The 21,487-nt window shown below is 36.3% G+C and overlaps 24 non-coding genes across 24 annotated transcripts; all 24 read right to left on the bottom strand.

Annotated features, from left to right (window-relative positions):
* Positions 1 to 494: 494 nt before the first annotated feature.
* Positions 495 to 709, bottom strand: LOC143984822 (small nucleolar RNA U3). The gene has a single exon (XR_013275168.1). It is a non-coding gene; the product is annotated as a small nucleolar RNA U3 (small nucleolar RNA).
* A 689-nt stretch (positions 710 to 1,398) lies between these two features.
* On the bottom strand, positions 1,399 to 1,613 carry LOC143984709 (small nucleolar RNA U3). Its single transcript, XR_013275070.1, has one exon. It is a non-coding gene; the product is annotated as a small nucleolar RNA U3 (small nucleolar RNA).
* Positions 1,614 to 2,302: 689 nt separating this feature from the next.
* On the bottom strand, positions 2,303 to 2,517 carry LOC143984708 (small nucleolar RNA U3). The gene has a single exon (XR_013275069.1). It is a non-coding gene; the product is annotated as a small nucleolar RNA U3 (small nucleolar RNA).
* Positions 2,518 to 3,206: 689 nt separating this feature from the next.
* LOC143985203 (small nucleolar RNA U3) lies at positions 3,207 to 3,421 on the bottom strand. The gene has a single exon (XR_013275496.1). It is a non-coding gene; the product is annotated as a small nucleolar RNA U3 (small nucleolar RNA).
* A 689-nt stretch (positions 3,422 to 4,110) lies between these two features.
* Positions 4,111 to 4,325, bottom strand: LOC143985124 (small nucleolar RNA U3). The gene has a single exon (XR_013275426.1). It is a non-coding gene; the product is annotated as a small nucleolar RNA U3 (small nucleolar RNA).
* Positions 4,326 to 5,011: 686 nt separating this feature from the next.
* LOC143985016 (small nucleolar RNA U3) lies at positions 5,012 to 5,226 on the bottom strand. The gene has a single exon (XR_013275334.1). It is a non-coding gene; the product is annotated as a small nucleolar RNA U3 (small nucleolar RNA).
* Positions 5,227 to 5,916: 690 nt separating this feature from the next.
* Positions 5,917 to 6,131, bottom strand: LOC143984866 (small nucleolar RNA U3). The gene has a single exon (XR_013275206.1). It is a non-coding gene; the product is annotated as a small nucleolar RNA U3 (small nucleolar RNA).
* Positions 6,132 to 6,821: 690 nt separating this feature from the next.
* LOC143984865 (small nucleolar RNA U3) lies at positions 6,822 to 7,036 on the bottom strand. The gene has a single exon (XR_013275205.1). It is a non-coding gene; the product is annotated as a small nucleolar RNA U3 (small nucleolar RNA).
* A 683-nt stretch (positions 7,037 to 7,719) lies between these two features.
* LOC143984817 (small nucleolar RNA U3) lies at positions 7,720 to 7,935 on the bottom strand. The gene has a single exon (XR_013275164.1). It is a non-coding gene; the product is annotated as a small nucleolar RNA U3 (small nucleolar RNA).
* A 688-nt stretch (positions 7,936 to 8,623) lies between these two features.
* LOC143984707 (small nucleolar RNA U3) lies at positions 8,624 to 8,838 on the bottom strand. Its single transcript, XR_013275068.1, has one exon. It is a non-coding gene; the product is annotated as a small nucleolar RNA U3 (small nucleolar RNA).
* Positions 8,839 to 9,522: 684 nt separating this feature from the next.
* On the bottom strand, positions 9,523 to 9,737 carry LOC143984923 (small nucleolar RNA U3). Its single transcript, XR_013275255.1, has one exon. It is a non-coding gene; the product is annotated as a small nucleolar RNA U3 (small nucleolar RNA).
* Positions 9,738 to 10,428: 691 nt separating this feature from the next.
* Positions 10,429 to 10,643, bottom strand: LOC143984913 (small nucleolar RNA U3). The gene has a single exon (XR_013275247.1). It is a non-coding gene; the product is annotated as a small nucleolar RNA U3 (small nucleolar RNA).
* A 683-nt stretch (positions 10,644 to 11,326) lies between these two features.
* LOC143985191 (small nucleolar RNA U3) lies at positions 11,327 to 11,541 on the bottom strand. The gene has a single exon (XR_013275485.1). It is a non-coding gene; the product is annotated as a small nucleolar RNA U3 (small nucleolar RNA).
* Positions 11,542 to 12,232: 691 nt separating this feature from the next.
* LOC143984541 (small nucleolar RNA U3) lies at positions 12,233 to 12,447 on the bottom strand. The gene has a single exon (XR_013274924.1). It is a non-coding gene; the product is annotated as a small nucleolar RNA U3 (small nucleolar RNA).
* Positions 12,448 to 13,130: 683 nt separating this feature from the next.
* LOC143985069 (small nucleolar RNA U3) lies at positions 13,131 to 13,345 on the bottom strand. The gene has a single exon (XR_013275380.1). It is a non-coding gene; the product is annotated as a small nucleolar RNA U3 (small nucleolar RNA).
* A 690-nt stretch (positions 13,346 to 14,035) lies between these two features.
* On the bottom strand, positions 14,036 to 14,250 carry LOC143984540 (small nucleolar RNA U3). The gene has a single exon (XR_013274923.1). It is a non-coding gene; the product is annotated as a small nucleolar RNA U3 (small nucleolar RNA).
* A 691-nt stretch (positions 14,251 to 14,941) lies between these two features.
* Positions 14,942 to 15,156, bottom strand: LOC143984836 (small nucleolar RNA U3). The gene has a single exon (XR_013275180.1). It is a non-coding gene; the product is annotated as a small nucleolar RNA U3 (small nucleolar RNA).
* A 684-nt stretch (positions 15,157 to 15,840) lies between these two features.
* Positions 15,841 to 16,055, bottom strand: LOC143985021 (small nucleolar RNA U3). Its single transcript, XR_013275339.1, has one exon. It is a non-coding gene; the product is annotated as a small nucleolar RNA U3 (small nucleolar RNA).
* A 691-nt stretch (positions 16,056 to 16,746) lies between these two features.
* LOC143984793 (small nucleolar RNA U3) lies at positions 16,747 to 16,961 on the bottom strand. The gene has a single exon (XR_013275143.1). It is a non-coding gene; the product is annotated as a small nucleolar RNA U3 (small nucleolar RNA).
* Positions 16,962 to 17,644: 683 nt separating this feature from the next.
* Positions 17,645 to 17,859, bottom strand: LOC143984762 (small nucleolar RNA U3). Its single transcript, XR_013275115.1, has one exon. It is a non-coding gene; the product is annotated as a small nucleolar RNA U3 (small nucleolar RNA).
* A 690-nt stretch (positions 17,860 to 18,549) lies between these two features.
* On the bottom strand, positions 18,550 to 18,764 carry LOC143984547 (small nucleolar RNA U3). Its single transcript, XR_013274929.1, has one exon. It is a non-coding gene; the product is annotated as a small nucleolar RNA U3 (small nucleolar RNA).
* A 689-nt stretch (positions 18,765 to 19,453) lies between these two features.
* On the bottom strand, positions 19,454 to 19,668 carry LOC143984803 (small nucleolar RNA U3). Its single transcript, XR_013275151.1, has one exon. It is a non-coding gene; the product is annotated as a small nucleolar RNA U3 (small nucleolar RNA).
* A 691-nt stretch (positions 19,669 to 20,359) lies between these two features.
* Positions 20,360 to 20,574, bottom strand: LOC143984801 (small nucleolar RNA U3). The gene has a single exon (XR_013275150.1). It is a non-coding gene; the product is annotated as a small nucleolar RNA U3 (small nucleolar RNA).
* A 692-nt stretch (positions 20,575 to 21,266) lies between these two features.
* On the bottom strand, positions 21,267 to 21,481 carry LOC143985109 (small nucleolar RNA U3). The gene has a single exon (XR_013275413.1). It is a non-coding gene; the product is annotated as a small nucleolar RNA U3 (small nucleolar RNA).
* Positions 21,482 to 21,487: the final 6 nt, after the last annotated feature.

Below are 21,487 nucleotides of genomic sequence, written 5' to 3'. Positions count from 1 at the left end.
CTTATATTGGCTATCTTGATTCTTTTGGATGTCCTTTTGGTAAGCCGAGCAAAGTTTTAACAGCACCTCACAGTCTTGTTCAGCGCAGTAACAGGAGAAACTAAAACACAGATGGAGTATTTTTGTTTCCACCACTTTAAAAACAGAATGGTCTGGCATGTTTCTTTTGCTTCCGAAAGAATGGTTTGTCAGTGATGACAGTATTTTCTTTATCTTTTTAATATATAAAGCACCATAATTTTTCCTTGGGTTCCGTGAGCGTTGTTTCAGTTTTGCAATTCCTCCAAGCGCAGAAGCCAAAGGAAAAACATTCGCAGCTACTGCCTGTCACACTGCAAATAATCTTCCCACATAGAAGTATAATGTCATTTTTTTCCTTTCCATCTGACAAATACAAAAAAAAAAAAAAAAGCATAGTTTTCAAAATAGACAAAAACACAAACTTGCAAACTCAGCTGTTTTTAAAACAAAAATAGACATTTAGCATTCAAACAACCACTCTGAATGAGTTCCCGCCAGCCATCTTCCCATCAGGAAAGATGACCAAGTCATCAAATGGTGGCAGCATCTGCAGAGAGCAGCACTGCCAACAGCAGTCCTAATGAGACAAGAACCCTAAAATTCATCATCGTGGAAGGTGAGTATGGACACTTTCAAGCACATTTCTTCCTTTGCATTCTACAGAAATGATCCCTGAAAATATAGTCCTACCTTGACAAATCAAAGATTTCAGCAACATTTTAATCACTATTCCTTCAACAAATTGTGAACATGTTTGTCAAAATCCAATGTAAACTACTTGTAGAAATCAAGTAGTAATAATTAATATGCCTGTTTGCCAATGTCCTATTCTAAAGAAAAATAATTTTGCAATTCTTTTCTCTCAAATTGTAACATTTCTTGATGCCTTATATTGGCTATCTTGATTCTTTTGGATGTCCTTTTGGTAAGCCGAGCAAAGTTTTAACAGCACCTCACAGTCTTGTTCAGCGCAGTAACAGGAGAAACTAAAACACAGATGGAGTATTTTTGTTTCCACCACTTTAAAAACAGAATGGTCTGGCATGTTTCTTTTGCTTCCGAAAGAATGGTTTGTCAGTGATGACAGTATTTTCTTTATCTTTTTAACATATAAAGCACCATAATTTTTCCTTGGGTTCCGTGAGCGTTGTTTCAGTTTTGCAATTCCTCCAAGCGCAGAAGCCAAAGGAAAAACATTGGCAGCTACTGCGTGTCACACTGCAAATAATCTTCCCACATAGAAGTATAATGTCATTTTTTTCCTTTCCATCTGACAAATACAAAAAAAAAAAAAACATAGTTTTCGAAATAGACATAAACACAAACTTGCAAACTCAGCTGTTTTTAAAACAAAAATAGACATTTAGCATTCAAACAACCACTCTGAATGAGTTCCCGCCAGCCATCTTCCCATCAGGAAAGATGACCAAGTCATCAAATGGTGGCAGCATCTGCAGAGAGCAGCACTGCCAACAGCAGTCCTAATGAGACAAGAACCCTAAAATTCATCATCGTGGAAGGTGAGTATGGACACTTTCGAGCACATTTCTCCCTTTGCATTCTACAGAAATGATCCCTGAAAATATAGTCCTAACTTGACAAATCAAAGATTTCAGCAACATTTTAATCACTATTCCTTCAACAAATTGTGAACATGTTTGTCAAAATCCAATGTAAACTACTTGTAGAAATCAAGTAGTAATAATTAATATGCCTGTTTGCCAATGTCCTATTCTAAAGAAAAATAATTTTGCAATTCTTTTCTCTCAAATTGTAACATTTCTTGATGCCTTATATTGGCTATCTTGATTCTTTTGGATGTCCTTTTGGTAAGCCGAGCAAAGTTTTAACAGCACCTCACAGTCTTGTTCAGCGCAGTAACAGGAGAAACTAAAACACAGATGGAGTATTTTTGTTTCCACCACTTTAAAAACAGAATGGTCTGGCATGTTTCTTTTGCTTCCGAAAGAATGGTTTGTCAGTGATGACAGTATTTTCTTTATCTTTTTAACATATAAAGCACCATAATTTTTCCTTGGGTTCCGTGAGCGTTGTTTCAGTTTTGCAATTCCTCCAAGCGCAGAAGCCAAAGGAAAAACATTGGCAGCTACTGCGTGTCACACTGCAAATAATCTTCCCACATAGAAGTATAATGTCATTTTTTTCCTTTCCATCTGACAAATACAAAAAAAAAAAAAACATAGTTTTCGAAATAGACATAAACACAAACTTGCAAACTCAGCTGTTTTTAAAACAAAAATAGACATTTAGCATTCAAACAACCACTCTGAATGAGTTCCCGCCAGCCATCTTCCCATCAGGAAAGATGACCAAGTCATCAAATGGTGGCAGCATCTGCAGAGAGCAGCACTGCCAACAGCAGTCCTAATGAGACAAGAACCCTAAAATTCATCATCGTGGAAGGTGAGTATGGACACTTTCGAGCACATTTCTCCCTTTGCATTCTACAGAAATGATCCCTGAAAATATAGTCCTAACTTGACAAATCAAAGATTTCAGCAACATTTTAATCACTATTCCTTCAACAAATTGTGAACATGTTTGTCAAAATCCAATGTAAACTACTTGTAGAAATCAAGTAGTAATAATTAATATGCCTGTTTGCCAATGTCCTATTCTAAAGAAAAATAATTTTGCAATTCTTTTCTCTCAAATTGTAACATTTCTTGATGCCTTATATTGGCTATCTTGATTCTTTTGGATGTCCTTTTGGTAAGCCGAGCAAAGTTTTAACAGCACCTCACAGTCTTGTTCAGCGCAGTAACAGGAGAAACTAAAACACAGATGGAGTATTTTTGTTTCCACCACTTTAAAAACAGAATGGTCTGGCATGTTTCTTTTGCTTCCGAAAGAATGGTTTGTCAGTGATGACAGTATTTTCTTTATCTTTTTAACATATAAAGCACCATAATTTTTCCTTGGGTTCCGTGAGCGTTGTTTCAGTTTTGCAATTCCTCCAAGCGCAGAAGCCAAAGGAAAAACATTGGCAGCTACTGCGTGTCACACTGCAAATAATCTTCCCACATAGAAGTATAATGTCATTTTTTTCCTTTCCATCTGACAAATACAAAAAAAAAAAAAGCATAGTTTTCAAAATAGACAAAAACACAAACTTGCAAACTCAGCTGTTTTTAAAACAAAAATAGACATTTAGCATTCAAACAACCACTCTGAATGAGTTCCCGCCAGCCACCTTCCCATCAGGAAAGATGACCAAGTCATCAAATGGTGGCAGCATCTGCAGAGAGCAGCACTGCCAACAGCAGTCCTAATGAGACAAGAACCCTAAAATTCATCATGATGGAAGGTGAGTATGGACACTTTCGAGCACCTTTCTCCCTTTGCATTCTACAGAAATGATCCCTGAAAATATAGTCCTACCTTGACAAATCAAAGATTTCAGCAACATTTTAATCACTATTCCTTCAACAAATTGTGAACATGTTTGTCAAAATCCAATGTAAACTACTTGTAGAAATCAAGTAGTAATAATTAATATGCCTGTTTGCCAATGTCCTATTCTAAAGAAAAATAATTTTGCAATTCTTTTCTCTCAAATTGTAACATTTCTTGATGCCTTATATTGGCTATCTTGATTCTTTTGGATGTCCTTTTGGTAAGCCGAGCAAAGTTTTAACAGCACCTCACAGTCTTGTTCAGCGCAGTAACAGGAGAAACTAAAACACAGATGGAGTATTTTTGTTTCCACCACTTTAAAAACAGAATGGTCTGGCATGTTTCTTTTGCTTCCGAAAGAATGGTTTGTCAGTGATGACAGTATTTTCTTTATCTTTTTAACATATAAAGCACCATAATTTTTCCTTGGGTTCCGTGAGCGTTGTTTCAGTTTTGCAATTCCTCCAAGCGCAGAAGCCAAAGGAAAAACATTGGCAGCTACTGCGTGTCACACTGCAAATAATCTTCCCACATAGAAGTATAATGTCATTTTTTTCCTTTCCATCTGACAAATACAAAAAAAAAAAAAACATAGTTTTCAAAATAGACAAAAACACAAACTTGCAAACTCAGCTGTTTTTAAAACAAAAATAGACATTTAGCATTCAAACAACCACTCTGAATGAGTTCCCGCCAGCCATCTTCCCATCAGGAAAGATGACCAAGTCATCAAATGGTGGCAGCATCTGCAGAGAGCAGCACTGCCAACAGCAGTCCTAATGAGACAAGAACCCTAATATTCATCATTGTGGAAGGTGAGTATGGACACTTTCGAGCACATTTCTCCCTTTGCATTCTTCAGAAATGATCCCTGAAAATATAGTCCTACCTTGACAAATCAAAGATTTCAGCAACATTTTAATCACTATTCCTTCAACAAATTGTGAACATGTTTGTCAAAATCCAATGTAAACTACTTGTAGAAATCAAGTAGTAATAATTAATATGCCTGTTTGCCAATGTCCTATTCTAAAGAAAAATAATTTTGCAATTCTTTTCTCTCAAATTGTAACATTTCTTGATGCCTTATATTGGCTATCTTGATTCTTTTGGATGTCCTTTTGGTAAGCCGAGCAAAGTTTTAACAGCACCTCACAGTCTTGTTCAGCGCAGTAACAGGAGAAACTAAAACACAGATGGAGTATTTTTGTTTCCACCACTTTAAAAACAGAATGGTCTGGCATGTTTCTTTTGCTTCCGAAAGAATGGTTTGTCAGTGATGACAGTATTTTCTTTATCTTTTTAACATATAAAGCACCATAATTTTTCCTTGGGTTCCGTGAGCGTTGTTTCAGTTTTGCAATTCCTCCAAGCGCAGAAGCCAAAGGAAAAACATTGGCAGCTACTGCGTGTCACACTGCAAATAATCTTCCCACATAGAAGTATAATGTCATTTTTTTCCTTTCCATCTGACAAATACAAAAAAAAAAGCATAGTTTTCAAAATAGACAAAAACACAAACTTGCAAACTCAGCTGTTTTTAAAACAAAAATAGACATTTAGCATTCAAACAACCACTCTGAATGAGTTCCCGCCAGCCATCTTCCCATCAGGAAAGATGACCAAGTCATCAAATGGTGGCAGCATCTGCAGAGAGCAGCACTGCCAACAGCAGTCCTAATGAGACAAGAACCCTAATATTCATCATTGTGGAAGGTGAGTATGGACACTTTCGAGCACATTTCTCCCTTTGCATTCTACAGAAATGATCCCTGAAAATATAGTCCTACCTTGACAAATCAAAGATTTCAGCAACATTTTAATCACTATTCCTTCAACAAATTGTGAACATGTTTGTCAAAATCCAATGTAAACTACTTGTAGAAATCAAGTAGTAATAATTAATATGCCTGTTTGCCAATGTCCTATTCTAAAGAAAAATAATTTTGCAATTCTTTTCTCTCAAATTGTAACATTTCTTGATGCCTTATATTGGCTATCTTGATTCTTTTGGATGTCCTTTTGGTAAGCCGAGCAAAGTTTTAACAGCACCTCACAGTCTTGTTCAGCGCAGTAACAGGAGAAACTAAAACACAGATGGAGTATTTTTGTTTCCACCACTTTAAAAACAGAATGGTCTGGCATGTTTCTTTTGCTTCCGAAAGAATGGTTTGTCAGTGATGACAGTATTTTCTTTATCTTTTTAACATATAAAGCACCATAATTTTTCCTTGGGTTCCGTGAGCGTTGTTTCAGTTTTGCAATTCCTCCAAGCGCAGAAGCCAAAGGAAAAACATTGGCAGCTACTGCGTGTCACACTGCAAATAATCTTCCCACATAGAAGTATAATGTCATTTTTTTCCTTTGCATCTGACAAATACAAAAAAAAAAAAAAGCATAGTTTTCAAAATAGACAAAAACACAAACTTGCAAACTCAGCTGTTTTTAAAACAAAACTAGACATTTAGCATTCAAACAACCACTCTGAATGAGTTCCCGCCAGCCACCTTCCCATCAGGAAAGATGACCAAGTCATCAAATGGTGGCAGCATCTGCAGAGAGCAGCACTGCCAACAGCAGTCCTAATGAGACAAGAACCCTAAAATTCATCATCGTGGAAGGTGAGTATGGACACTTTCGAGCACATTTCTCCCTTTGCATTCTACAGAAATGATCCCTGAAAATATAGTCCTACCTTGACAAATCAAAGATTTCAGCAACATTTTAATCACTATTCCTTCAACAAATTGTGAACATGTTTGTCAAAATCCAATGTAAACTACTTGTAGAAATCAAGTAGTAATAATTAATATGCCTGTTTGCCAATGTCCTATTCTAAAGAAAAATAATTTTGCAATTCTTTTCTCTCAAATTGTAACATTTCTTGATGCCTTATATTGGCTATCTTGATTCTTTTGGATGTCCTTTTGGTAAGCCGAGCAAAGTTTTAACAGCACCTCACAGTCTTGTTCAGCGCAGTAACAGGAGAAACTAAAACACAGATGGAGTATTTTTGTTTCCACCACTTTAAAAACAGAATGGTCTGGCATGTTTCTTTTGCTTCCGAAAGAATGGTTTGTCAGTGATGACAGTATTTTCTTTATCTTTTTAACATATAAAGCACCATAATTTTTCCTTGGGTTCCGTGAGCGTTGTTTCAGTTTTGCAATTCCTCCAAGCGCAGAAGCCAAAGGAAAAACATTGGCAGCTACTGCGTGTCACACTGCAAATAATCTTCCCACATAGAAGTATAATGTCATTTTTTTCCTTTGCATCTGACAAATACAACAAAAAAAAAAAGCATAGTTTTCAAAATAGACAAAAACACAAACTTGCAAACTCAGCTGTTTTTAAAACAAAACTAGACATTTAGCATTCAAACAACCACTCTGAATGAGTTCCCGCCAGCCACCTTCCCATCAGGAAAGATGACCAAGTCATCAAATGGTGGCAGCATCTGCAGAGAGCAGCACTGCCAACAGCAGTCCTAATGAGACAAGAACCCTAAAATTCATCATCGTGGAAGGTGAGTATGGACACTTTCGAGCACATTTCTCCCTTTGCATTCTACAGAAATGATCCCTGAAAATATAGTCCTACCTTGACAAATCAAAGATTTCAGCAACATTTTAATCACTATTCCTTCAACAAATTGTGAACATGTTTGTCAAAATCCAATGTAAACTACTTGTAGAAATCAAGTAGTAATAATTAATATGCCTGTTTGCCAATGTCCTATTCTAAAGAAAAATAATTTTGCAATTCTTTTCTCTCAAATTGTAACATTTCTTGATGCCTTATATTGGCTATCTTGATTCTTTTGGATGTCCTTTTGGTAAGCCGAGCAAAGTTTTAACAGCACCTCACAGTCTTGTTCAGCGCAGTAACAGGAGAAACTAAAACACAGATGGAGTATTTTTGTTTCCACCACTTTAAAAACAGAATGGTCTGGCATGTTTCTTTTGCTTCCGAAAGAATGGTTTGTCAGTGATGACAGTATTTTCTTTATCTTTTTAACATATAAAGCACCATAATTTTTCCTTGGGTTCCGTGAGCGTTGTTTCAGTTTTGCAATTCCTCCAAGCGCAGAAGCCAAAGGAAAAACATTGGCAGCTACTGCGTGTCACACTGCAAATAATCTTCCCACATAGAAGTATAATGTCATTTTTTTCCTTTCCATCTGACAAATACAAAAAAAAAAAAAAAGCATAGTTTTCAAAATAGACAAAAACACAAACTTAGCTGTTTTTAAAACAAAAATAGACATTTAGCATTCAAACAACCACTCTGAATGAGTTCCCGCCAGCCATCTTCCCATCAGGAAAGATGACCAAGTCATCAAATGGTGGCAGCATCTGCAGAGAGCAGCACTGCCAACAGCAGTCCTAATGAGACAAGAACCCTAAAATTCATCATCGTGGAACGGTGAGTATGGACACTTTCGAGCACATTTCTCCCTTTGCATTCTACAGAAATGAACCCTGAAAATATAGTCCTACCTTAACAAATCAAAGATTTCAGCAACATTTTAATCACTATTCCTTCAACAAATTGTGAACATGTTTGTCAAAATCCAATGTAAACTACTTGTAGAAATCAAGTAGTAATAATTAATATGCCTGTTTGCCAATGTCCTATTCTAAAGAAAAATAATTTTGCAATTCTTTTCTCTCAAATTGTAACATTTCTTGATGCCTTATATTGGCTATCTTGATTCTTTTGGATGTCCTTTTGGTAAGCCGAGCAAAGTTTTAACAGCACCTCACAGTCTTGTTCAGCGCAGTAACAGGAGAAACTAAAACACAGATGGAGTATTTTTGTTTCCACCACTTTAAAAACAGAATGGTCTGGCATGTTTCTTTTGCTTCCGAAAGAATGGTTTGTCAGTGATGACAGTATTTTCTTTATCTTTTTAACATATAAAGCACCATAATTTTTCCTTGGGTTCCGTGAGCGTTGTTTCAGTTTTGCAATTCCTCCAAGCGCAGAAGCCAAAGGAAAAACATTGGCAGCTACTGCGTGTCACACTGCAAATAATCTTCCCACATAGAAGTATAATGTCATTTTTTTCCTTTCCATCTGACAAATACAAAAAAAAAAAAGCATTGTTTTCAAAATAGACAAAAACACAAACTTGCAAACTCAGCTGTTTTTAAAACAAAAATAGACATTTAGCATTCAAACAACCACTCTGAATGAGTTCCCGCCAGCCATCTTCCCATCAGGAAAGATGACCAAGTCATCAAATGGTGGCAGCATCTGCAGAGAGCAGCACTGCCAACAGCAGTCCTAATGAGACAAGAACCCTAAAATTCATCATCGTGGAAGGTGAGTATGGACACTTTCGAGCACATTTCTCCCTTTGCATTCTACAGAAATGATCCCTGAAAATATAGTCCTACCTTAACAAATCAAAGATTTCAGCAACATTTTAATCACTATTCCTTCAACAAATTGTGAACATGTTTGTCAAAATCCAATGTAAACTACTTGTAGAAATCAAGTAGTAATAATTAATATGCCTGTTTGCCAATGTCCTATTCTAAAGAAAAATAATTTTGCAATTCTTTTCTCTCAAATTGTAACATTTCTTGATGCCTTATATTGGCTATCTTGATTCTTTTGGATGTCCTTTTGGTAAGCCGAGCAAAGTTTTAACAGCACCTCACAGTCTTGTTCAGCGCAGTAACAGGAGAAACTAAAACACAGATGGAGTATTTTTGTTTCCACCACTTTAAAAACAGAATGGTCTGGCATGTTTCTTTTGATTCCGAAAGAATGGTTTGTCAGTGATGACAGTATTTTCTTTATCTTTTTAACATATAAAGCACCATAATTTTTCCTTGGGTTCCGTGAGCGTTGTTTCAGTTTTGCAATTCCTCCAAGCGCAGAAGCCAAAGGAAAAACATTGGCAGCTACTGCGTGTCACACTGCAAATAATCTTCCCACATAGAAGTATAATGTCATTTTTTTCCTTTCCATCTGACAAATACAAAAAAAAAAAAAAAAGCATAGTTTTCAAAATAGACAAAAACACCAACTTAGCTGTTTTTAAAACAAAAATAGACATTTAGCATTCAAACAACCACTCTGAATGAGTTCCCGCCAACCATCTTCCCATCAGGAAAGATGACCAAGTCATCAAATGGTGGCAGCATCTGCAGAGAGCAGCACTGCCAACAGCAGTCCTAATGAGACAAGAACCCTAAAATTCATCATCATGGAAGGTGAGTATGGACACTTTCGAGCACATTTCTCCCTTTGCATTCTACAGAAATGATCCCTGAAAATATAGTCCTACCTTGACAAATCAAAGATTTCAGCAACATTTTAATCACTATTCCTTCAACAAATTGTGAACATGTTTGTCAAAATCCAATGTAAACTACTTGTAGAAATCAAGTAGTAATAATTAATATGCCTGTTTGCCAATGTCCTATTCTAAAGAAAAATAATTTTGCAATTCTTTTCTCTCAAATTGTAACATTTCTTGATGCCTTATATTGGCTATCTTGATTCTTTTGGATGTCCTTTTGGTAAGCCGAGCAAAGTTTTAACAGCACCTCACAGTCTTGTTCAGCGCAGTAACAGGAGAAACTAAAACACAGATGGAGTATTTTTGTTTCCACCACTTTAAAAACAGAATGGTCTGGCATGTTTCTTTTGCTTCCGAAAGAATGGTTTGTCAGTGATGACAGTATTTTCTTTATCTTTTTAACATATAAAGCACCATAATTTTTCCTTGGGTTCCGTGAGCGTTGTTTCAGTTTTGCAATTCCTCCAAGCGCAGAAGCCAAAGGAAAAACATTGGCAGCTACTGCGTGTCACACTGCAAATAATCTTCCCACATAGAAGTATAATGTCATTTTTTTCCTTTCCATCTGACAAATACAAAAAAAAAAAAAAAGCATAGTTTTCAAAATAGACAAAAACACAAACTTGCAAACTCAGCTGTTTTTAAAACAAAAATAGACATTTAGCATTCAAACAACCACTCTGAATGAGTTCCCGCCAGCCATCTTCCCATCAGGAAAGATGACCAAGTCATCAAATGGTGGCAGCATCTACAGAGAGCAGCACTGCCAACAGCAGTCCTAATGAGACAAGAACCCTAAAATTCATCATCGTGGAAGGTGAGTATGGACACTTTCGAGCACATTTCTCCCTTTGCATTCTACAGAAATGATCCCTGAAAATATAGTCCTACCTTGACAAATCAACGATTTCAGCAACATTTTAATCACTATTCCTTCAACAAATTGTGAACATGTTTGTCAAAATCCAATGTAAACTACTTGTAGAAATCAAGTAGTAATAATTAATATGCCTGTTTGCCAATGTCCTATTCTAAAGAAAAATAATTTTGCAATTCTTTTCTCTCAAATTGTAACATTTCTTGATGCCTTATATTGGCTATCTTGATTCTTTTGGATGTCCTTTTGGTAAGCCGAGCAAAGTTTTAACAGCACCTCACAGTCTTGTTCAGCGCAGTAACAGGAGAAACTAAAACACAGATGGAGTATTTTTGTTTCCACCACTTTAAAAACAGAATGGTCTGGCATGTTTCTTTTGCTTCCGAAAGAATGGTTTGTCAGTGATGACAGTATTTTCTTTATCTTTTTAACATATAAAGCACCATAATTTTTCCTTGGGTTCCGTGAGCGTTGTTTCAGTTTTGCAATTCCTCCAAGCGCAGAAGCCAAAGGAAAAACATTGGCAGCTACTGCGTGTCACACTGCAAATAATCTTCCCACATAGAAGTATAATGTCATTTTTTTCCTTTCCATCGGACAAAAAAAAAAAAAGCATAGTTTTCAAAATAGACAGAAACACAAACTTGCAAACTCAGCTGTTTTTAAAACAAAAATAGACATTTAGCATTCAAACAACCACTCTGAATGAGTTCCCGCCAGCCATCTTCCCATCAGGAAAGATGACCAAGTCATCAAATGGTGGCAGCATCTGCAGAGAGCAGCACTGCCAACAGCAGTCCTAATGAGACAAGAACCCTAAAATTCATCATCGTGGAAGGTGAGTATGGACACTTTCAAGCACATTTCTCCCTTTGCATTCTACAGAAATCATCCCAGAAAATATAGTCCTACCTTGACAAATCAAAGATTTCAGCAACATTTTAATCACTATTCCTTCAACAAATTGTGAACATGTTTGTCAAAATCCAATGTAAACTACTTGTAGAAATCAAGTAGTAATAATTATTATGCCTGTTTGCCAATGTCCTATTCTAAAGAAAAATAATTTTGCAATTCTTTTCTCTCAAATTGTAACATTTCTTGATGCCTTATATTGGCTATCTTGATTCTTTTGGATGTCCTTTTGGTAAGCCGAGCAAAGTTTTAACAGCACCTCACAGTCTTGTTCAGCGCAGTAACAGGAGAAACTAAAACACAGATGGAGTATTTTTGTTTCCACCACTTTAAAAACAGAATGGTCTGGCATGTTTCTTTTGCTTCCGAAAGAATGGTTTGTCAGTGATGACAGTATTTTCTTTATCTTTTTAACATATAAAGCACCATAATTTTTCCTTGGGTTCCGTGAGCGTTGTTTCAGTTTTGCAATTCCTCCAAGCGCAGAAGCCAAAGGAAAAACATTGGCAGCTACTGCGTGTCACACTGCAAATAATCTTCCCACATAGAAGTATTATGTCATTTTTTTCCTTTCCATCTGACAAATACAAAAAAAAAAAAAAAGCATAGTTTTCAAAATAGACAAAAACACAAACTTGCAAACTCAGCTGTTTTTAAAACAAAAATAGACATTTAGCATTCAAACAACCACTCTGAATGAGTTCCCGCCAGCCATCTTCCCATCAGGAAAGATGACCAAGTCATCAAATGGTGGCAGCATCTGCAGAGAGCAGCACTGCCAACAGCAGTCCTCATGAGACAAGAACCCTAAAATTCATCATCGTGGAAGGTGAGTATGGACACTTTCGAGCACATTTCTCCCTTTGCATTCTACAGAAATGATCCCTGAAAATATAGTCCTACCTTGACAAATCAAAGATTTCAGCAACATTTTAATCACTATTCCTTCAACAAATTGTGAACATGTTTGTCAAAATCCAATGTAAACTACTTGTAGAAATCAAGTAGTAATAATTAATATGCCTGTTTGCCAATGTCCTATTCTAAAGAAAAATAATTTTGCAATTCTTTTCTCTCAAATTGTAACATTTCTTGATGCCTTATATTGGCTATCTTGATTCTTTTGGATGTCCTTTTGGTAAGCCGAGCAAAGTTTTAACAGCACCTCACAGTCTTGTTCAGCGCAGTAACAGGAGAAACTAAAACACAGATGGAGTATTTTTGTTTCCACCACTTTAAAAACAGAATGGTCTGGCATGTTTCTTTTGCTTCCGAAAGAATGGTTTGTCAGTGATGACAGTATTTTCTTTATCTTTTTAACATATAAAGCACCATCATTTTTCCTTGGGTTCCGTGAGCGTTGTTTCAGTTTTGCAATTCCTCCAAGCGCAGAAGCCAAAGGAAAAACATTGGCAGCTACTGCGTGTCACACTGCAAATAATCTTCCCACATAGAAGTATAATGTCATTTTTTTCCTTTCCATCGGACAAAAAAAAAAAAAGCATAGTTTTCAAAATAGACAAAAACACAAACTTGCAAACTCAGCTGTTTTTAAAACAAAAATAGACATTTAGCATTCAAACAACCACTCTGAATGAGTTCCCGCCAGCCATCTTCCCATCAGGAAAGATGACCAAGTCATCAAATGGTGGCAGCATCTGCAGAGAGCAGCACTGCCAACAGCAGTCCTAATGAGACAAGAACCCTAAAATTCATCATCGTGGAAGGTGAGTATGGACACTTTCAAGCACATTTCTCCCTTTGCATTCTACAGAAATCATCCCTGAAAATATAGTCCTACCTTGACAAATCAAAGATTTCAGCAACATTTTAATCACTATTCCTTCAACAAATTGTGAACATGTTTGTCAAAATCCAATGTAAACTACTTGTAGAAATCAAGTAGTAATAATTATTATGCCTGTTTGCCAATGTCCTATTCTAAAGAAAAATAATTTTGCAATTCTTTTCTCTCAAATTGTAACATTTCTTGATGCCTTATATTGGCTATCTTGATTCTTTTGGATGTCCTTTTGGTAAGCCGAGCAAAGTTTTAACAGCACCTCACAGTCTTGTTCAGCGCAGTAACAGGAGAAACTAAAACACAGATGGAGTATTTTTGTTTCCACCACTTTAAAAACAGAATGGTCTGGCATGTTTCTTTTGCTTCCGAAAGAATGGTTTGTCAGTGATGACAGTATTTTCTTTATCTTTTTAACATATAAAGCACCATAATTTTTCCTTGGGTTCCGTGAGCGTTGTTTCAGTTTTGCAATTCCTCCAAGCGCAGAAGCCAAAGGAAAAACATTGGCAGCTACTGCGTGTCACACTGCAAATAATCTTCCCACATAGAAGTATAATGTCATTTTTTTCCTTTCCATCTGACAAATACAAAAAAAAAAAAAAGCATAGTTTTCAAAATAGACAAAAACACAAACTTGCAAACTCAGCTGTTTTTAAAACAAAAATAGACATTTAGCATTCAAACAACCACTCTGAATGAGTTCCCGCCAGCCATCTTCCCATCAGGAAAGATGACCAAGTCATCAAATGGTGGCAGCATCTGCAGAGAGCAGCACTGCCAACAGCAGTCCTCATGAGACAAGAACCCTAAAATTCATCATCGTGGAAGGTGAGTATGGACACTTTCGAGCACATTTCTCCCTTTGCATTCTACAGAAATGATCCCTGAAAATATAGTCCTACCTTGACAAATCAAAGATTTCAGCAACATTTTAATCACTATTCCTTCAACAAATTGTGAACATGTTTGTCAAAATCCAATGTAAACTACTTGTAGAAATCAAGTAGTAATAATTAATATGCCTGTTTGCCAATGTCCTATTCTAAAGAAAAATAATTTTGCAATTCTTTTCTCTCAAATAGTAACATTTCTTGATGCCTTATATTGGCTATCTTGATTCTTTTGGATGTCCTTTTGGTAAGCCGAGCAAAGTTTTAACAGCACCTCACAGTCTTGTTCAGCGCAGTAACAGGAGAAACTAAAACACAGATGGAGTATTTTTGTTTCCACCACTTTAAAAACAGAATGGTCTGGCATGTTTCTTTTGATTCCGAAAGAATGGTTTGTCAGTGATGACAGTATTTTCTTTATCTTTTTAACATATAAAGCACCATAATTTTTCCTTGGGTTCCGTGAGCGTTGTTTCAGTTTTGCAATTCCTCCAAGCGCAGAAGCCAAAGGAAAAACATTGGCAGCTACTGCGTGTCACACTGCAAATAATCTTCCCACATAGAAGTATAATGTCATTTTTTTCCTTTCCATCTGACAAATACAAAAAAAAAAAAAAAGCATAGTTTTCAAAATAGACAAAAACACAAACTTGCAAACTCAGCTGTTTTTAAAACAAAAATAGACATTTAGCATTCAAACAACCACTCTGAATGAGTTCCCGCCAGCCATCTTCCCATCAGGAAAGATGACCAAGTCATCAAATGGTGGCAGCATCTGCCGAGAGCAGCACTGCCAACAGCAGTCCTCATGAGACAAGAACCCTAAAATTCATCATCGTGGAAGGTGAGTATGGACACTTTCGAGCACTTTTCTCCCTTTGCATTCTACAGAAATGATCCCTGAAAATATAGTCCTACCTTGACAAATCAAAGATTTCAGCAACATTTTAATCACTATTCCTTCAACAAATTGTGAACATGTTTGTCAAAATCCAATGTAAACTACTTGTAGAAATCAAGTAGTAATAATTAATATGCCTGTTTGCCAATGTCCTATTCTAAAGAAAAATAATTTTGCAATTCTTTTCTCTCAAATTGTAACATTTCTTGATGCCTTATATTGGCTATCTTGATTCTTTTGGATGTCCTTTTGGTAAGCCGAGCAAAGTTTTAACAGCACCTCACAGTCTTGTTCAGCGCAGTAACAGGAGAAACTAAAACACAGATGGAGTATTTTTGTTTCCACCACTTTAAAAACAGAATGGTCTGGCATGTTTCTTTTGCTTCCGAAAGAATGGTTTGTCAGTGATGACAGTATTTTCTTTATCTTTTTAACATATAAAGCACCATCATTTTTCCTTGGGTTCCGTGAGCGTTGTTTCAGTTTTGCAATTCCTCCAAGCGCAGAAGCCAAAGGAAAAACATTGGCAGCTACTGCGTGTCACACTGCAAATAATCTTCCCACATAGAAGTATAATGTCATTTTTTTCTTTTCCATCGGACAAAAAAAAAAAAAAGCATAGTTTTCAAAATAGACAAAAACACAAACTTGCAAACTCAGCTGTTTTTAAAACAAAAATAGACATTTAGCATTCAAACAACCACTCTGAATGAGTTCCCGCCAGCCATCTTCCCATCAGGAAAGATGACCAAGTCATCAAATGGTGGCAGCATCTGCAGAGAGCAGCACTGCCAACAGCAGTCCTAATGAGACAAGAACCCTAAAATTCATCATCGTGGAAGGTGAGTATGGACACTTTCAAGCACATTTCTCCCTTTGCATTCTACAGAAATAATCCCTGAAAATATAGTCCTACCTTGACAAATCAAAGATTTCAGCAACATTTTAATCACTATTCCTTCAACAAATTGTGAACATGTTTGTCAAAATCCAATGTAAACTACTTGTAGAAATCAAGTAGTAATAATTATTATGCCTGTTTGCCAATGTCCTATTCTAAAGAAAAATAATTTTGCAATTCTTTTCTCTCAAATTGTAACATTTCTTGATGCCTTATATTGGCTATCTTGATTCTTTTGGATGTCCTTTTGGTAAGCCGAGCAAAGTTTTAACAGCACCTCACAGTCTTGTTCAGCGCAGTAACAGGAGAAACTAAAACACAGATGGAGTATTTTTGTTTCCACCACTTTAAAAACAGAATGGTCTGGCATGTTTCTTTTGCTTCCGAAAGAATGGTTTGTCAGTGATGACAGTATTTTCTTTATCTTTTTAACATATAAAGCACCATAATTTTTCCTTGGGTTCCGTGAGCGTTGTTTCAGTTTTGCAATTCCTCCAAGCGCAGAAGCCAAAGGAAAAACATTGGCAGCTACTGCGTGTCACACTGCAAATAATCTTCCCACATAGAAGTATAATGTCATTTTTTTCCTTTCCATCTGACAAATACAAAAAAAAAAAAAAAGCATAGTTTTCAAAATAGACAAAAACACAAACTTGCAAACTCAGCTGTTTTTAAAACAAAAATAGACATTTAGCATTCAAACAACCACTCTGAATGAGTTCCCGCCAGCCATCTTCCCATCAGGAAAGATGACCAAGTCATCAAATGGTGGCAGCATCTGCAGAGAGCAGCACTGCCAACAGCAGTCCTCATGAGACAAGAACCCTAAAATTCATCATCGTGGAAGGTGAGTATGGAAACTTTCGAGCACATTTCTCCCTTTGCATTCTACAGAAATGATCCCTGAAAATATAGTCCTACCTTGACAAATCAAAGATTTCAGCAACATTTTAATCACTATTCCTTCAACAAATTGTGAACATGTTTGTCAAAATCCAATGTAAACTACTTGTAGAAATCAAGTAGTAATAATTAATATGCCTGTTTGCCAATGTCCTATTCTAAAGAAAAATAATTTTGCAATTCTTTTCTCTCAAATTGTAACATTTCTTGATGCCTTATATTGGCTATCTTGATTCTTTTGGATGTCCTTTTGGTAAGCCGAGCAAAGTTTTAACAGCACCTCACAGTCTTGTTCAGCGCAGTAACAGGAGAAACTAAAACACAGATGGAGTATTTTTGTTTCCACCACTTTAAAAACAGAATGGTCTGGCATGTTTCTTTTGCTTCCGAAAGAATGGTTTGTCAGTGATGACAGTATTTTCTTTATCTTTTTAACATATAAAGCACCATCATTTTTCCTTGGGTTCCGTGAGCGTTGTTTCAGTTTTGCAATTCCTCCAAGCGCAGAAGCCAAAGGAAAAACATTGGCAGCTACTGCGTGTCACACTGCAAATAATCTTCCCACATAGAAGTATAATGTCATTTTTTTCCTTTCCATCGGACAAAAAAAAAAAAAGCATAGTTTTCAAAATAGACAAAAACACAAACTTGCAAACTCAGCTGTTTTTAAAACAAAAATAGACATTTAGCATTCAAACAACCACTCTGAATGAGTTCCCGCCAGCCATCTTCCCATCAGGAAAGATGACCAAGTCATCAAATGGTGGCAGCATCTGCAGAGAGCAGCACTGCCAACAGCAGTCCTAATGAGACAAGAACCCTAAAATTCATCATCGTGGAAGGTGAGTATGGACACTTTCAAGCACATTTCTCCCTTTGCATTCTACAGAAATGATCCCTGAAAATATAGTCCTACCTTGACAAATCAAAGATTTCAGCAACATTTTAATCACTATTCCTTCAACAAATTGTGAACATGTTTGTCAAAATCCAATGTAAACTACTTGTAGAAATCAAGTAGTAATAATTAATATGCCTGTTTGCCAATGTCCTATTCTAAAGAAAAATAATTTTGCAATTCTTTTCTCTCAAATTGTAACATTTCTTGATGCCTTATATTGGCTATCTTGATTCTTTTGGATGTCCTTTTGGTAAGCCGAGCAAAGTTTTAACAGCACCTCACAGTCTTGTTCAGCGCAGTAACAGGAGAAACTAAAACACAGATGGAGTATTTTTGTTTCCACCACTTTAAAAACAGAATGGTCTGGCATGTTTCTTTTGCTTCCGAAAGAATGGTTTGTCAGTGATGACAGTATTTTCTTTATCTTTTTAACATATAAAGCACCATAATTTTTCCTTGGGTTCCGTGAGCGTTGTTTCAGTTTTGCAATTCCTCCAAGCGCAGAAGCCAAAGGAAAAACATTGGCAGCTACTGCGTGTCACACTGCAAATAATCTTCCCACATAGAAGTATAATGTCATTTTTTTCCTTTCCATCTGACAAATACAAAAAAAAAAAAAAGCATAGTTTTCAAAATAGACAAAAACACAAACTTGCAAACTCAGCTGTTTTTAAAACAAAAATAGACATTTAGCATTCAAACAACCACTCTGAATGAGTTCCCGCCAGCCATCTTCCCATCAGGAAAGATGACCAAGTCATCAAATGGTGGCAGCATCTGCAGAGAGCAGCACTGCCAACAGCAGTCCTCATGAGACAAGAACCCTAAAATTCATCATCGTGGAAGGTGAGTATGGACACTTTCAAGCACATTTCTCCCTTTGCATTCTACAGAAATGATCCCTGAAAATATAGTCCTACCTTGACAAATCAAAGATTTCAGCAACATTTTAATCACTATTCCTTCAACAAATTGTGAACATGTTTGTCAAAATCCAATGTAAACTACTTGTAGAAATCAAGTAGTAATAATTAATATGCCTGTTTGCCAATGTCCTATTCTAAAGAAAAATAATTTTGCAATTCTTTTCTCTCAAATTGTAACATTTCTTGATGCCTTATATTGGCTATCTTGATTCTTTTGGATGTCCTTTTGGTAAGCCGAGCAAAGTTTTAACAGCACCTCACAGTCTTGTTCAGCGCAGTAACAGGAGAAACTAAAACACAGATGGAGTATTTTTGTTTCCACCACTTTAAAAACAGAATGGTCTGGCATGTTTCTTTTGATTCCGTAAGAATGGTTTGTCAGTGATGACAGTATTTTCTTTATCTTTTTAACATATAAAGCACCATAATTTTTCCTTGGGTTCCGTGAGCGTTGTTTCAGTTTTGCAATTCCTCCAAGCGCAGAAGCCAAAGGAAAAACATTGGCAGCTACTGCGTGTCACACTGCAAATAATCTTCCCACATAGAAGTATAATGTCATTTTTTTCCTTTCCATCTGACAAATACAAAAAAAAAAAAAGCATAGTTTTCAAAATAGACAAAAACACAAACTTGCAAACTCAGCTGTTTTTAAAACAAAAATAGACATTTAGCATTCAAACAACCACTCTGAATGAGTTCCCGCCAGCCACCTTCCCATCAGGAAAGATGACCAAATCATCAAATGGTGGCAGCATCTGCAGAGAGCAGCACTGCCAACAGCAGTCCTAATGAGACAAGAACCCTAAAATTCATCATCGTGGAAGGTGAGTATGGACACTTTCGAGCACATTTCTCCCTTTGCATTCTACAGAAATGATCCCTGAAAATATAGTCCTACCTTGACAAATCAAAGATTTCAGCAACATTTTAATCACTATTCCTTCAACAAATTGTGAACATGTTTGTCAAAATCCAATGTAAACTACTTGTAGAAATCAAGTAGTAATAATTAATATGCCTGTTTGCCAATGTCCTATTCTAAAGAAAAATAATTTTGCAATTCTTTTCTCTCAAATTGTAACATTTCTTGATGCCTTATATTGGCTATCTTGATTCTTTTGGATGTCCTTTTGGTAAGCCGAGCAAAGTTTTAACAGCACCTCACAGTCTTGTTCAGCGCAGTAACAGGAGAAACTAAAACACAGATGGAGTATTTTTGTTTCCACCACTTTAAAAACAGAATGGTCTGGCATGTTTCTTTTGCTTCCGAAAGAATGGTTTGTCAGTGATGACAGTATTTTCTTTATCTTTTTAACATATAAAGCACCATAATTTTTCCTTGGGTTCCGTGAGCGTTGTTTCAGTTTTGCAATTCCTCCAAGCGCAGAAGCCAAAGGAAAAACATTGGCAGCTACTGCGTGTCACACTGCAAATAATCTTCCCACATAGAAGTATAATGTCATTTTTTTCCTTTCCATCTGACAAATACAAAAAAAAAAAAAAAGCATAGTTTTCAAAATAGACAAAAACACAAACTTGCAAACTCAGCTGTTTTTAAAACAAAAATAGACATTTAGCATTCAAACAACCACTCTGAATGAGTTCCCGCCAGCCACCTTCCCATCAGGAAAGATGACCAAATCATCAAATGGTGGCAGCATCTGCAGAGAGCAGCACTGCCAACAGCAGTCCTAATGAGACAAGAACCCTAAAATTCATCATCGTGGAAGGTGAGTATGGACACTTTCGAGCACATTTCTCCCTTTGCATTCTACAGAAATGATCCCTGAAAATATAGTCCTACCTTGACAAATCAAAGATTTCAGCAACATTTTAATCACTATTCCTTCAACAAATTGTGAACATGTTTGTCAAAATCCAATGTAAACTACTTGTAGAAATCAAGTAGTAATAATTAATATGCCTGTTTGCCAATGTCCTATTCTAAAGAAAAATAATTTTGCAATTCTTTTCTCTCAAATTGTAACATTTCTTGATGCCTTATATTGGCTATCTTGATTCTTTTGGATGTCCTTTTGGTAAGCCGAGCAAAGTTTTAACAGCACCTCACAGTCTTGTTCAGCGCAGTAACAGGAGAAACTAAAACACAGATGGAGTATTTTTGTTTCCACCACTTTAAAAACAGAATGGTCTGGCATGTTTCTTTTGCTTCCGAAAGAATGGTTTGTCAGTGATGACAGTATTTTCTTTATCTTTTTAACATATAAAGCACCATAATTTTTCCTTGGGTTCCGTGAGCGTTGTTTCAGTTTTGCAATTCCTCCAAGCGCAGAAGCCAAAGGAAAAACATTGGCAGCTACTGCGTGTCACACTGCAAATAATCTTCCCACATAGAAGTATAATGTCATTTTTTTCCTTTCCATCTGACAAATACAAAAAAAAAAAAAAAAGCATAGTTTTCAAAATAGACAAAAACACAAACTTGCAAACTCAGCTGTTTTTAAAACAAAAATAGACATTTAGCATTCAAACAACCACTCTGAATGAGTTCGCGCCAGCCATCTTCCCATCAGGAAAGATGACCAAGTCATCAAATGGTGGCAGCATCTGCAGAGAGCAGCACTGCCAACAGCAGTCCTAATGAGACAAGAACCCTAAAATTCATCATCGTGGAAGGTGAGTATGGACACTTTCGAGCACATTTCTCCCTTTGCATTCTACAGAAACGATCCCTGAAAATATAGTCCTACCTTG

Source organism: Lithobates pipiens, unplaced genomic scaffold, assembly GCF_037356315.1.
Source record: "Lithobates pipiens isolate NorthernLeopardFrog02 unplaced genomic scaffold, aLitPip1_a1.2 Scaffold_16, whole genome shotgun sequence".
Classification (NCBI taxonomy): Eukaryota; Metazoa; Chordata; class Amphibia; order Anura; family Ranidae; genus Lithobates; species Lithobates pipiens.
Note: the sequence above shows the minus strand (reverse complement) of the source record. Positions and strands in the feature narration are given on the sequence as shown.